This window comes from Sarcophilus harrisii, chromosome 3 (genome assembly GCF_902635505.1).
Source record: "Sarcophilus harrisii chromosome 3, mSarHar1.11, whole genome shotgun sequence".
Lineage (NCBI taxonomy): Eukaryota > Metazoa > Chordata > Mammalia > Dasyuromorphia > Dasyuridae > Sarcophilus > Sarcophilus harrisii.
The window spans coordinates 41,562,750-41,577,037 of record NC_045428.1 but is presented as its reverse complement, the minus strand read 5'-3'; the positions used below and the strand labels follow the sequence as shown (position 1 = coordinate 41,577,037).

The 14,288-nt window shown below is 37.1% G+C and overlaps 1 protein-coding gene across 14 annotated transcripts in view; it reads left to right on the top strand.

Annotated features, from left to right (window-relative positions):
- Positions 1-14,288, top strand: part of MED12L (mediator complex subunit 12L) — a 370,226-nt gene that overhangs the window by 9,082 nt on the left and 346,856 nt on the right. The window lies entirely within an intron of this gene.

The window sequence follows — 14,288 nt, the reverse complement described above, 5'->3', positions numbered from 1 at the left end:
CGCCATATGACCAAATGAGGATTGGGGATATCCTTTGGATCACATTGGAGGAGAATCTCATAGAGGCAGCTGGGGGCTACAGTAGAGTCAGGAGCACTTGAGCTTGCATCCTACCTCACATGCTTAGGAGTAGATGTGCGAGTCTGGCCAAATTCTCTGAGAGAGGATCCCAATAGCATCTGCCTCACAGGTCCAGAGAGCCTGTAAGGTATTTAAACAACCCCAAAGGGTTAGCCAAAGGCTAGTGATCATCCTTTTTCTTATTATAATCATCATCATTATTACTGTTAAGACACCAATAATATCCTTGGGTTCTTGGGAAGTTGGAACCTGATCAAGACTGATTTGGGACCACTTTGTCACTGAAGGTAACACATTTCTGGGAAGGGAACTTGGTAGGAAGGAAAAATTACTGCCTATCTTTAAACAAAAAAAAACTCTGCATCTCCGAACTGTCCATTTTTAAACTGCTTGAGCTTGCCAAAGGCTTTATAGACCAACCTTGTCCAATCTCTTTTTACTGGTGGAAAGAGAACATGGGAAAGAAACCTGCATTTATTTAGCGCCTACTCTTGCACTGTGCTAGGCACCTGTTGTTCCTTACAACAATTCTTTGAGATAAGTGCTCATTATTGAGATAAGTTCATTTTGCAGTTGATGAGACAGACCCAGAGAAATTCAGCAGTGTATCTGAAATCATCACTCTAGTAAGAACCAATAAAAAAAAAAAATCTGGCTTTCCTGAGTTTCAGACCAGTCAAATCTAAATCAAGGAGAACTTAAAGACCAAGAATCGTTAGTATGCTACGCTGCTTTTCTTACAGTCTAGGGCCAAAGGAATTTCTCCTGGCAGCTTCCTTATGGTTTTAAGGTATTTCACAGCCTCTGTGAATAAGTAGAAAATATTGATCATGATGCTTACACCTGTGTGAATTCAGGCAAGTTATTCGACCTTTTTCAGCTCTAACATCTCACCTCCTTCCTCCTTCATCTTTATACTGAAGGGACTCTGATTTCTGAAGTCCTTTTCAGATCTAAATTCTGCAACATGCTATTAAGATATATAGGACACTATTTGTGGGTTTTGAGGTTTGCAGTCCATACTTTTTCCTTGTATTGGGGGGTTGAGATGTCTTCTGGGATTTTTGCCATTTCTTTTGTCCATTACAGGTACGTCCTTTGCCCAGGTTTCTTAACATTTTTGTAAGTTATAAAAACCCTTTGAAGCCAATAGATGTCTCCTTGGAACTATGCACAAAATAAAACACTTTGGATCCCAAAGCAAATTGTCTATATTGAAATATAGTTAATATTTAAATAAAATTCATATAGACTAATATAGTATGTTTTATATCATGGCACATGAGCAACCTTTATCAGATTGCTTTCTGTCTTAGAGAAGGGGCACGAATGGACAGGAGAGGGGATAAAATTTGGAACTCAAAACTTAAAGAATATTAAAAATTGTAATGGAGGAGGAATAAAATATTATTTAAAGGAAAAACTTTATATCCTCCAGCTTAAGGATGCCTCCTCCAGTTTTATTTTTAATATTTTGTGAATAATATGGAAATATTTAGACTACTTCTATGAAAATTTCTTGAAGCTGGGATTGAAAAAAAAGATTTCACTGTATAATCCTGTCAACATGCATTTATTAAGCTAGGAATGCCCTAAGTGCTAGGAATTGCAAATAAGGCAGTTCCTGCCTTCAAGGAGTTTAATATGGAGAAGGAATTCTAATGGGAAGATAATACTAGGAAAGAAGCTCTAGGTGGAGAGGGGATGAAGGTTCATAGTTAGAAAAGTGGAAAGTCTGGATTAGCCAAATATTATTGTGATTGTATGAGGATTCAGTAATTTTTCAGTTGTGTCTAACTTTTTATAACCCCATTTGGAGTTTTCTTTGCAAAGATAATGGAGTGGTTTGTCATTTCCTTCTTCAGTTCATCTTACAGATGAGGAAACTGAGGCAAATGAGATTTAAGTTACTTGCCCAACATCACACAACTAGGAAGTATCTGAGGCTAGATTTGAACTCGGGAAGATGTTTTCCTGATTCCAACTCCAGTGCTCTGTGCACTTTGGTGACACTTTGCTGTTTGTATAAGTAGGGTGAAGGTTGCTGTTTGTATAAGGTAGGGTGAAGGTAGGAGTGAGGGAGCAGAGACTTAATAAGGTAAAATTCAGAAACTCTTAATAATGTTTTATGTCAGAAACACCAGTCATATGTAACAGAAAAGATGCATTTCATAGTCAATTATAGCCAGCCATTTAAAAAAAAAGTATAGCTAGACAGCTAGAGCAGGAATCAAGCAAACCTGGTTTAAGCCCAGTCTCTGACACATCCTGGCTAGATGACCCCCTTTATGATTGCAGTTCTTTCTTTGATTCTAACCAAAGAAACTTAATTTCTCTTGTGTTTTTTTGTTTTGTTTTGTTTTTGTGAAGCCAAATTGGAGTTTCTTCCTTTTTTCTAGGTTTACTGACCATTTAAAGAGTTATAGAAATTTTCCTGGAACACCTTTCTGCTCTGTATTTGTAATTCTCTTTCTTAAGAGAATTGGAACATTTGTCTCTTTCTAGACTTAATTGGAGTCTGCGTCATTTTTCTTTTTTGTTGAGGCAATTGGGATTGCACACAACATCATACAACTAAGAAGTGCTAAGTGTCTGAGACCCGAATTGAACTTTGGTCTTCCTGACTCTACCTTTGGCCCCTTATTTTTAAAAAAGAGCTTGATCATCCTCACCATTATTCCAGCCATTACAGCTTTTACTTCCTTTAGTGTCCTGGATTCAGGATTATCTGAAACAAGGGACTTGAACTTTTCAAGATTTTTATGTGCTGATCCCTTTCTCATTGTCCAGTCAAGTCATCAACATTTAAATGCCTACTATGTGTCAGGCACAGTGCTAGGCACTGAAGATACAAAGGAAGGTGAAAAACAATCCCTGTTCAGGTTAATGGGGAAGATAATATGCAAAAAACCGACATACTAACAAAATGTTTTCTTATTCCATTAATCCACTCGGGAACATTTTTTGATGTCTCATCTTGGTGTGTATGTGCCTTTTGGCAGCCAAACGGCACAGTGGATAGAACTTTAACTGTATTTGAACAATAAAAACACTGGATAGATAGTTTTCCAGCTTCCATTGGAAGAAGTTCAGTGACTTAAATACCATTCTACTTAATACATGAGAAGCATTTTTTGATGTCTGGTTTTGGTGTGTATGTGCCTTTTGACAGCCAAATGGCACAGTGGATAGAACTCAACCTGTATTGAACAACAATTCCTGAAAAGAAAAATACTGGGTAGATAGTTTTCCAGCTTCCATTGGAGGAAATTCAGTGATAAATGTATACAACATCCTACTTTTAGACCTTTTGAATTGTCAGGAGTTTTTTTTTTTTTTTTTTTTGGATCAATATATCTTTTTTATCTTATTATTTTTTATCTTATATCAATCTGAAACATGCCCTTCTGCAATTCCTGATTTTACTTTGGTGTCAAGTAAAGCGACTTGAATCCCATCCACGTGACAAGTTCTTTAAATATATTCCAATAACTTGCCTTGTTCTGGATGGTGAGCATCTATTAATAAAGAGCATGTTGACTTTGTTTTGCCATGTTATACTGCTTACTTATTGTGAGCTTGTAGTGACAAGCTCACAAAAATCTCTTGATTTCTCTTTCTACCTGACCTGAGGAGAACCACCTTTCTTCTCCTCTTGTAGTTGTGTAGTTGAGTTTTTGGACCCATGTTTTGAACTTTACGTTTTTCTCTTGTGTTCTCACTATTGATCTATTTGTCTTATCTGTTGAAAGTTTTTTGGATTCTAGCTTTGTCAGTTAACATGTTTGAGATGTCCCCCAGCTTTGGGTTATCTTTTTTTTTTAGGAGAACACGCAATCAGTCAACATCATCATCTCATCCCTTGATAAAAATATTGAAGAAAACTGAGTCAAGCACAGAAATCTGTGACACTCATTCTACCATAAAATGTTATATATAATCAGATTATAAATGGGCTTGTTTGGATCTGTGCAGTTCCCTTCGACACACACTTATGAGACCTATAACAATATGCTAGGCTCCCCTGGGGATTCAAAGGTATAACAAAAAAGTTCTTGCCTTAAAGAGCTACATTCCCCTCTATGAGGGGCAGGAGATATAATATGAATACAAGGAATTTAATAAAAGGGTCTAGAGAATAATGCAATTTTACTTCTACCTCAATCTCTTCTTCTCCCATCAGCTTACATTTTTGCATCTCATTTACAAGGATATCATGGGAAACTGCATCCTGTGAAATGCCATTGTTCTAGGTCTGTGGCATTCCCTTGATATACCAGTCTACTAATCACCTCAAAAGGAAATGAGGTTAGTCTGCCATGAGTGGTTTTTAATGGACCATGATGCCTCATAGTGATTGTTGTGTCCCTTCCAAAGGAAACCATCTCTTTCATAATATATTGGAATATTTTTGAGGAGCTTTGAAAAGCACGACATTGTCTTATTTGGAGAGAGGGATGTCAACTTGGGTGATGAGGAAACTATTTGAAAACGTAATAAGACACAAGAATCCAAATGAAGCTAGAATTGATTTATTGCTGCCTTTCTAATGACCTTCCTCAAATGAGAAATAGGAAAGAGGCAGACATAAATCTGATTTTTTTTTTTTTTTGTAAGTGGCAGATGTGAAGGTTGTGTAAGCTCTTATCATACTTCCTGCTTTAGAAGATGTCTTTGCCTTATAAGGAGAGACATGAATCGTCTCTTGCTGGTAAATCTGTAAAATTTTAATTGTTTTACCCATCCATGCTTAACTCTTCCATTCTGATTTCTCTCCTCAGATGAGCGCAGTCTACCCCATCCTACTTTATAGCCCATCTTGCAAGTATTCATTAGAACTTGCCAGTCTTGTAGATAACAGTTCCTTGTATTTTTTGATGTCTTGGGTTTCTAGGAGGGATGAGGCTAAGGGATAGAATGGATTCATTGGATCTGAGGGGAGCAAACAGTTATTGAACAATGGTGGTAGATACTGGAGATTCAAAAAGGATAAGCTTTGTGGTCTGCCCTCTCTCAAGGAAGTTATATGATTGGGAAGATAGTGTGTGTATGAACTTTCTATAGGACAGGCACATATCAAGTCATAAGGCCGATAAGTGTTAGAAGAATTGTATGGATTTTAGTGTTTTGGGAACACCTTCTACAAGAGCTATTGAATTGGGCCTTACCCTTTATTAATGAAAAAGCAAAAAGTAAGGCAAGGCATCCTTAAGGGGAAGTCTGTGAACACATGTTTAGGGGCAATAATTTGTTTAGGGATAAAATAGTTTTAACAACTTGGTTTCATGTTAAAGACTAATAGGAGAGGGGCAGCTAGGTGGTGCGGTGGATAGAGCACCAGCCCTGAATTCAGGAGGACCTGAGTTCAAATCTGTTCTCAGATACTTAATACTTCTTAGTTGTGTGACCCTGGGCAAGTCACTTAACTTCAATTGCCTCAGCAAAACAAAACAAAACCTTTAAATAATAATAAGAGGTGATAATGTTGATATGAGAAATGGGAATTTTGTTTAGCTAGTAAACTGTAATGGTACGGGGAGCATGCCATATTTAAACTAAATTTAAATTTAATTTAAATTTTGATAACTTTTGAAGTACTTTTTTTCTTTCTTTTAATTAAAACTTTTTATTTTCAAAATATATACATGGATAATTTTCGACTTCACCCCTACAAAACCTTGTGTTTTAATTTTTTCCCCTCCCTCCCACCCCTTTCCTCAGTTGGCAAGTGGTCCAATATATGTTAATGCCCTAGAGAGTATTATGGTTTCAGACCTTGACTGAATTCTTTTCTAACATCAAAAATTCCTTTGGGAGAATTCTTGGCTGATTTCATGTCTGAGACTTTTATAGTTTGAATTTTCTCAAAAAAACTTGTATTAGGGGATCAGAAGAACCTGGTTTGAATGCTGATTTTGCCACTTACTGCCCCAATTAGAATGTACTCCTTGAGAGAAATGATTGCTCCATTCCTTGTAACAGACTCCTCAGCATCCAGCATGGGCCTGCCACAGTAGGCATCAGGGTCTGGCTTGTGCCTTTCTTTATATTTTTAGTGTTTAGCATTCTACAGGTGCTTAAGAAGTGCTTGTTGAATAACCAATCGACTTATTGATAAAATGATAGTGGGAAAATTTGGTTTATCTTTTTTGGTCTACAAAATGAGATTGGGTGGCTAATGCTCCTAATGGCTCTCCAGTTCTGTTATTTATTAGCCTATGATCCTAGCATGTTCCCGCACGCATTAGCTTCTCAAGGGTAAAATGGTGACAGAGGGAGAAGCCAGCAGAATGTGCCACATTTCTTTGGCTCTCACTTTCTGTTTTCTTTTAAATCTCAAGGCTTATGTTTTAATTTGTCTATTATACTTATCGTGCTTAAAATTGCATCTAAGTTGTTAAGAGTTTCATCACAAAGGTAGACATTTCACAGAAAGCTGGTGAAGTTTCAGTCAATTCATTTGAAACCTTGAACTCTTTAATCAGAGGAAGTGGAACTCAGTTGGGAAGGATGTCCCATTAACTGCTCCACCCTCACTCTCCTTGCCAGGATACAAACTGAGATCTTCCTACTACAATTCAGGATTCTTTGAGAAAATTCAGTATACAGAAGTCTGGACATGAAATGGACAAACAGTTCTCTCTCGCAGGAAAAAGTTACCACAGACAGCCTACTAGTAGTTCAATGAGGAAAACTGAAGGTGTAGTAATTGAGCTGAGCTGCTTTAAAAGGTCCTAACTCAACTTGATTCAGGCCCTGAAGGGACTGTTGGAAAGGTATCCTGGAAGGAGGATCTTAAAAGAAAGGGCTACTCTCTCTGTAAGGAAATTTGGATTCTCTCTAACCTTTATCTTGGTCCTGGATTGATCATTAGTTCCAGAATTTACACTCCAGGAGGTCCAACACATTTTCTCTGCTCTTCAAAGCACAGGGACTCTTCCTTAGCCATTTTGCCTGTAGGTGCTTGATGAATATTAATTGCGACTGAAGACTTGGTTTTGCTCCTTTGTTTAAGTATGTAGGAGATTCTTGGGGTGAACATCTTTCTAAATACCCAGAAGAATAATCTTTGCTTTCATTCATTATTCCTTCTATGGTAATTCATTAATGCCTTCAGTGACTATTTCTTGAGTGTTCTACTGCTTAGGCTGTGGCCACTGTGGTGATAGGGTTATGAAAGCCACGGGGGTGTTCCACATGGAAAAAGACAAGGGGCAGGCTGGGTAATTGACTTTCAGTCTGTGTAAGTCTGTTCATTGGACCAGCGTTGGGTTTGTTCTGTTTGGCCCCAGCAGGCAGAAATAGGGAGGATGAGAAGAAGTTTTAAGCCTGAGGTAAGGGCAATACTTCCTAATAATTAGAGCTATCCAAAGCAAAGGAAGTGGATTTGACCTCAGTGGAGACTTCCTAGCACAGGCTGGATGACCACTTATTGGAGGTAGAGCAAGTTCTTTCTGATCACCAAGGTTCCTTCTAACTCCTGTGGCATTGTGTACCATGTTAAATACTACTGATGTGATTTGAGAAGCAAAATGCTCTTTGGCAAAAGGTAGATTTGTTTAGGGAAGAGGTTAGAGACAAAATGAAGAAGTACAATAGACACTGGGAATGGTGAAGATGAAATAGAGTGGGAGAGCATATGAAAGACAAGTTCCTCAGGGAAACTCACCATTACCCAGTGGAAAAGGAGCACCTCATGAGGTTGAGGGATGTCCTTAGCTGGCAGGCTGAATCTTGAAAGGAACTTATCAAGGAAGTCTTCTTTGGGGAGATGATAGTGTTTGTGTTGGGCTTTCAATAGATGGGCAGGAGTACCAATTGATACAGAGTGGGAAGGACATTCTCAATAATTTGGAATAATTTGGGAAAAGATATCCACAGTCGTGGCCACAGGCTAAGCTCTCCTTCTCCCTCCCTGCATATCCATGAATGATTCTGGAAGTTGTGAGATTTTATCTTTGTGACTCATCGTTTTATCCAACCTGGGAAAATTGGTAAATAGTGAAAAACCCTTCTTCCCAAGGTCCTCTTAGCATTATCATCTATGTCCCATAAATATTCATGAATTACTATTTTCATTTTTTTTTAACTTTCTGAATTTGTAAAAGTAGATTTTTGATTGCAAATAGTGACCATTTGATAGTTTGGAAAGGCAGAGAGAATATGATGGTGAATATAGATACACACATGGATCTATACTTAAAAATATCGAAAGATACATGGTATCTGTTAAATTTTCATAGATCTACATTGACTTGATACACTGTATATGTATAAATGTCCATTTATATATATACTATTTGGGGGATTAAAGTTGTTGAATCTACAATAAGAGGCAGAATTCTTGGGTCCATCGATCGTCCCCTCTAATGAAATGGACCTTAGATCTTCCTCATGAGTCCCTTCCTTTGGGACTTTGTATAGGAATTGATACCCAAATATGCAAAACAGGCATAGTAAAATACAGAATCTCATTGGTTGATAGATCTTGCTCTTTTGAGGACCAAATAACATATCAACCATGGGGGGCATATTTTGGGGGAAACATTGGGCATCTACCCTAAGATGTCATAAGATGGTCTGGAGGTTCAAAAGTAAATTGAAATTTTTCAAAGCTTCAAGGCAACCCACATGTGCTGGATTTGGATGTGGAATTTGGATATGGAATATTTTCCTCTTGTTTATCATTGTCTTCTTTTACCCTGTGCATTCTCAAAAGTGTTTTGCTTCTGACTTTTACCTCCTCCAAACTGCTTTCCCCCTCTACCTCTTACATCTCGCCCCCCCTCTTGCCCCTTCTGCTTTTCCGGTGGATTTCTATTGCCAACTTATTCCTTCTTTGAACCAATTTTGATGAGAATAAGGTTCAAATGCTCTTCTCCTCTCCCTGCATTTGCCCCTCCACAATAAAATCTCTTTCTGAACTTTTTTATGTTAGATAATTTATCCATTCTACCTCTCCCTTTCCACTTCTCCCAGTGCATTTTTCTTTCTCATCCCTTAATTTTATTTTTTTTAGATAATCATACCATCACATTCAGCTCATACTTCTGCTTTTTCTCTATGTATACTCCTAACTTGCTTTAATAATAAAGATTTTTGAGCTATAAATATCATTTTTCCAAAAAAAAAACAAAACAATTTTACCTTATTGGATCCCTTTTGATTTCTCTTTCCTTTTTCTCTTTGTATGCTTCTTCTGAGTCTTGTATTTGAAGGTCCTCTATTTCACTGAATGACCATATTTATCCTAAAGGGTAATACTCAGTTTTGCTAGGTAGGTGATTCTTGGTTGTAATAATCCTAACTCTTTTGCCCTTCAGGATATTATATTTCAAGCCTTTAGATCTTTTCATATCAAACCTGCTAAATTTTTTGTTATTTTTGGCTGCTTGCAGTATTTTCTCCTTGATTGGGGAGTATGGAATTTGGCTATAATCTGAAAATTTTCATTTCAGGAGGTGATTGGTGGATTCTTGAAATTTCTATTTTGTCCTTTGATTCTAGAAATTCAGGGAAGTTTTCCTTGATAATTTCTTGAAAGATGATGTCTAAACTTTTTTTTTTGAACATGACTTTCAAGGTAGTTCAGTCTCAAATTATCTCTCCTGGTTCTATTGTCCAGGTCAATTGTTTTTCCCAGTGAGATATTTCACATTTTCTTCTATGTTGTCCATTCTTTTGATTTTGTTTGATTGTTTCTTGATGTCTCATAGAGTCATTAGCTTCTACTTGCCTTAATTCTAACGTTTAAGGGATTGTTTTCTTCAGTGAGTTTTTGTATCTTTTCCATTTGACCTATTCTACTTTTTAAGGTTCTTTTCTTCAGTGGATTTTTGCATACATTTTAAAATTTGACCAATTATGCTTTTCAAGGTTTGGCCTATCATGTTTTATGAGGTGTTATTTTCTTCAGTGTTTTTTGGTGCCTCCTTTACCAAACCATTGACTGTTTTTTCATGATTTTCTTACATCACTCATTTCTCTAATCAAATTTTTCATTACCTCTCTCCTTTGATTTTTAAAATCCTTTTTGGCCTTTTCTATGGCCTGAGAACCAATTCATATTTCTTTTTGAGACTGGATGTAGGAATTTTGCCTTTGTTGTTTTCTTTTGATCTTCCTCATCACTGTAGTAACTATCTGTGGTGAGAATTTTTTTTTTCCTGCTAGTTCGTTTTCCAGCCTATGTCTTGACTGTCAGCTCTATGCTTCCCAAGTGGAGGAATTGCTGTCCCAAGGTTCAGATTTTTTTCAGGTGTTTTCAGAGATAATTCTGGGGTTATGCAAGTTTTTGGTTCTTCCAAGGTGGTGTGATCTAGGGAAAGATGTGTTTACTACTCTCTGTATACTGGTCTGTGAGCAACTACAAGCATTCTTCTCTCCAGCCGAAACACCTGATTACTTAAGAGAAAGGGATCTTAAATAAAAATTCAGGCCAAATTTGAATACTGTGATTCCCCAATGTCAGTATGCTCCCACATATTTCATGGATTTAAAGAATAGTTCTTCAAGTGGTAATTAGAATTTTCATTAATTGTTTAACCTCCAGTTTATTATTATTACATTCACATTCTTACCTTCTCTCATGAGGCAGTTAGGTGGTATCATAAAACACTGGGCCTGGAGTCAGGAAAGCCTGAGTTCATATCCTATCTTAGACACTTAATAGGTAGATGATCCTGGATAATTCATTTCACCTCTTAATCTGAAATTCTTCAATTGAAAAACTGGAATGACAATTGTATCTTCTTCATGGGGTTCAAATAAGGATCAAATAAGGAAATATTTGTAGAATGCTCAACACAGTGCCTGGCATCTAGTAAGTGAGTGCTTAATAAATTCCCTTTTCCATATCTCACCATGTTATAGCTAAAGCCAGTGTATCTGAATTGGGGCAGAAGTTGAGCACTGGGAATTTTATAGAATTTAAGAATCAAATATGTATTTTTTATGTCAGATGCTTCTATCTTGGCTCACAACTTGGCTTTACTGTAATGAATGAATTAGACTGGGAATGGAATATAAGCTTGAATGCTGAAATTTATTTATATTTCATGTTTTAAAAGTACAGCGAATCATCAGTAAAAGCCTTTATTTTTAAATGAAAGACAAATAGGAAAAATCCATTAAAATCATATTTGAAAAGTTAAAATATGTTGTTTTAATGCATCTAAATAGGATTCTAATAATATGGTTGTACTACTTAATAGTCCTATGATTGAGAGTGTGGGGGTAAAGTTTTTTTTTCACCCAGTTTCTAGAAGACACATAGTAGTCTATAGATTGTTTACTGTAGCTTAGTCAGATGTGCCAACCTTGATTCTGAGCTGCTAGATAACTTGACCAGGGTCCTATGGGTAGTAGCTAACTGAGGTTGTATTCAAACTTTGCTCAGGACAATAGTCTATCCACTGATACTGCTTTGCCTCTCAAAAATTCAATATTTGAAATTCTATACTACTTCCTTCGCCCAAAGAACCCCCAACAATTTTGAGATATAGATGGTATGAATATTATTTCTTCAATTAACAGAAAAGGAAACTTTAGGGCAGCATATTATTTTTTCATTTAACAAAGCAAACTGAAGCCATTATAAATATTATTTTTCCGTTTAACTGAAAAGGAAACTGAGGTCATTATATTACTTTTCCATTTAACTGAAAAGGAAACAGACCAGCATATTCTTTTTTCCTTTTAACAAAAAGGAAAACTGAAGCCAGTATAACTTATTAGTGTAATAACTTGTTCAAAGTCATGAGCATCAGAGCTGAGATTAGATTGCTGGCTTTTTAATTCCAAATACAATGTTCTTTCTGCTCTATGTCTCTGGGTTTGCTCTTTCATCTATAAAATGAGGGGATTGTTTACTAAACGATTTCCAAAATTTTCCCCAACTCCAAATCTCTAAGTTTATGAGCCTTAAAGATCACACAGACTCAGCAATGTGAAATGAATTATCCAAGGTCACAGGAGTAATAAATCGCATAGTGAGGATTTGATCTTGTCCTTGTCCCCAAATCCAGGGTCCTTCCCAGTATGGGCCATGCTGGCTCATGACCAAACTTCTTTTTAACTTGATTTGAACTACATTCTCCTTGAACAGACAATTCTTTCTCTCTTCTTCCCCCCCACTCCCCCTTCCACCCCCTGCCCAAGCCCAGGATTGGGGGAAATTCTCTTCTGAATTTCCAAAAATATCTGATATTGAGAAGAACATTGAGTTTTTCCAAAGCCCTATTGATGCACAATTCCAAAGATGTGAGGGAAGAGTCTGTTCTTTAGCACAAATTTAAATCATGTGGAAAAGCATGATGTACAGTTTGCAATGAATTTATGAAGTCAGATATGTAATGAAAAGTGTGTTGGGCCTGAGGCTAGAGGACCTGGGCTTTGGACCTAGTTCTGCTACTTTACTACATGAATGAACATTTCTCCATTCTGGACCTCTGTTCCTCATATATAAATAAAATGGGCTAGCTGGGTCGATGCACTTCTTAAGGTCTTTTCAATGCTAAAAATCTCACAATTCCTAAATTTGTAAAAAGAATTTATCCAATATTTCTCCAAACAATCAAGTGTTTAAATGAGAAGGTCTTTTGGAGTGAAGAAAACCAGAAGGATTTGCTTTGTAAAGGCCAAAAGGGCTCCCAGAATCAAAGCATCTGTCCCTCTTTTCTATTTTAATGGGTGAGCAAACTGAGTCACAGTGATGTGCAGTTCCCAGGGTCACACAGTAAGATGATGTAACTTTTGACATGCTCTCTGAGATTCTTCTCATTTTCCCACACTGATTAATCAAAATAAAAACGAGCTTACATTTGGACTTAAGATCTAGTGTTATCCAAAAATGGACTTGGACTGCCTTTTAGATTAGTTCATAAAGGAGAAGCTAATTGAAGCTTTTTCCTCATTGAAGATCTTCTAGTAAAGGCTGAAAGACTTGTTTCCAACTGTTAGATATCAAGTGCTTTAAATATCTTAGACTCACCATGTCCAAAACTGAACTCATCTCGCCCCCCAAACCTTGTCCCCTTCCAAAACATCAGGATCCCTCCATGCAGTCACTTAGACTCTTAACCTAAGTGTTAATTTGGATCTTCCACTGCTTCCAGAACATCTCCACTCAGTTTGATTTCTGTCTGGCCACTGGATCCAGATGACTCTGGAGGAGATAGCTCTCCCTCATTTAAATCCAATTCATTTGCAAGTCATGAGTCACTTTCCCTTGTCTCCAAGGACTGTGCCATCCCCCATGTCCAGTCTGTTATATCATCTTTGTAACATCTCTAGGAGCATCTAAATAGTGTTAAGGTTAGTAGTTAGGGTGTCAAGCCTGGAGTCAAGAAAACCTCAGTCTTGTTTACCTGAGTTTTCTTATTTGTAAAATGGCAAATCACTCCAATAGCTCTTTCAAGTGAACTCCAAATGGGGTCATGAAGAGTTGGATATCACTGAAAAAAAACAATTAAGAAAAACATTAAGCTCTCATCTCATATCTGGATTATTGCTCATTGACTTCTTAGTCACAAGTCTCTCTCCGCTCCAATCCATCCTTCACCCAGCTTAGTGATCTTCCTAAAGCACAGCTTTGAACATGTTACTTACCATTCAATAAACTCCAGTGGGTGCCTGTCACCTCCAGGATCAAATATAAAATCCTCTTTTTGGTGTTCAAAGTCTTCCATAACCTGCCCATCCCCTTCTCAGCTTTCCAGGGACAGCAGCCTTCTTGTTTTTCTTTAAATAAGGTATTCCATCTCCCTGACTCTGGACATTTCACTACTATCTGTTCTCCATCCATGACATGCTATCTGTCATCTCGGCCTCCTGGCTTCCTTTAAGTCCCAGCTAAAATCTCACCCATTACAGAAAGCTTTTCCTAACCCCTCTTCATTCTAATGCCTTCACTGCATTGATTGTTTTCAATTTATCTTATGTAAAGCTTTTTTTTGTGCACTTATTTGCGTGTTGTCTTTCCCATTCAATTATGACCTTGTCTCTTACTTTTCTTTGTATCCTCAGCCCTTAGTGTATACAGTGCCTGGTACATAGCGAGATGCTTAGTAAATGTTTATTGATTGATTGATCACTTACCAGGTATATTGTAGAGAGGAAAAATTTTCAACAATGGATTGGACTGAAGCCCCCTCCAATTCTGAAATTGTTTTTTGTTCTGTGATTTCTCTTTCTTCAAAATTGTCAGA